A 270-nucleotide genomic window follows, 5' to 3' on the forward strand; every position below is an offset into this window, starting at 1 on the left:
TAATTTGTATAAATAATAGTGTTTAATATGTATTTCCCAAAATAAATGTTTTGACTGCGGATGGGAGATGGCTTATTTGGGATTGGCTGTTCCTTGGGGGGGCAGGGATGGATTTGATGCATGGATCCAACCGGCTGCTGAATGGGGCTGTGCCCATTTTGGGGGATGGCTCAATGCATTGCTGACCCCAGAACACCATAGGGCTGCAGCGGGATCCCATGCCCAGCACCTCCCATGTAGGTATCTTACTTGTGTGCTGTATTTTTTCTT

Source organism: Meleagris gallopavo, chromosome 20, assembly GCF_000146605.3.
Source record: "Meleagris gallopavo isolate NT-WF06-2002-E0010 breed Aviagen turkey brand Nicholas breeding stock chromosome 20, Turkey_5.1, whole genome shotgun sequence".
In the NCBI taxonomy this organism is placed as follows: Eukaryota; Metazoa; Chordata; class Aves; order Galliformes; family Phasianidae; genus Meleagris; species Meleagris gallopavo.